Source organism: Myotis lucifugus, unplaced genomic scaffold (genome assembly GCF_000147115.1).
Source record: "Myotis lucifugus unplaced genomic scaffold, Myoluc2.0 scaffold_9428, whole genome shotgun sequence".
NCBI lineage: Eukaryota > Metazoa > Chordata > Mammalia > Chiroptera > Vespertilionidae > Myotis > Myotis lucifugus.
Genome location: NW_005880476.1, coordinates 1 through 1008, shown reverse-complemented (window position 1 = coordinate 1008; position 1008 = coordinate 1). Strand labels below are relative to the sequence as shown.

The 1008-nt window shown below is 39.7% G+C and overlaps 1 non-coding gene across 1 annotated transcript; it reads right to left on the bottom strand.

Moving 5' to 3' along the window:
- Nucleotides 1–380: 380 nt before the first annotated feature.
- On the bottom strand, nucleotides 381–510 carry LOC111824866. Its single transcript, XR_002827932.1, has one exon. It is a non-coding gene; the product is annotated as a small nucleolar RNA SNORA11 (small nucleolar RNA).
- Between the last annotated feature and the right edge of the window lie 498 nt (nucleotides 511–1008).

Here is a 1008-nt window from a genome sequence, read left to right as displayed (position 1 = left end):
CACATATTTGAGTTGTATAGTGTTAAACACTCCACAAAACAGGTGTGCATGAGATGTTTACAGCTGCTTCTATGATGTACAAGTTTCAAACTTTGAAACTGCCTAAGGAATTTATAAACATCCAGTATTGGTAAAACCCCACCAAACACCCTCAAAAACTCACTCCTAGAATGAAACCCCACAGCTTTGATTTCACAGCTGTGATGTTAACCATGAAGCAGGGCTTCCTCCCAGGGAACCACAAGGCAGTAGAGTTAAAATTGGCAGGCTTACCATTTAGGAGTAAACAAAATGCCCAACACATGGGGACTACTTTTTTATTATGTTGCTGTAGGTTTTAAATTAGTTTGAGCACTTTCTTGTTACCTTTTTTTTTCCCCATGTATGGGGTGTAATGTTACAGGAAGGCCATAGTACCCTGCCACCTGTAAAGAGTAAGCCCAAGTTGCTTTTGGATGTGTTATAACACAGAGGAGCCACTCTTCAGGCGCTCTGCTCTCTTCACACCCATCTTGCTACCTTTTAAAATAATAACATATTCTTGTAATTGGGCTAGGAGTTGACACTATGTGGACATCTGGGAGACTGTATAATATCAAGGGAAACATTCAGATGCAGACTCAGAAAAGTTTAGATATATACACCCTATACAGATCTAACTCTATTGGGTAGGAAGTTACACACTTTATATAGGAAAGTTATAAATATTTTATCAAGAAATATCCTTTCAAATTAAGTTAGTTTATACTTTCCTAATCGTTTTCTTTCCTAAATGCATTTAAGAAATCTCATTTGAACGTGGGCTTTGAATAGTGAGTTTAGTCCACATAAGAGGGTAAAGATTAGGAAGAGAGAATAATAGCCAGTTGCTCTGAATGATTAAATGTATATTTTATCTGTAACTAGAGGCCTGGTGCATGAAATTTGTGCATGGGTAGGGTCCCTAGGCCTGGCCGGTGATCAGGGCTGATCTGCAGGGCGACCGGTGGGCAATCGGAGGTCCCCGCT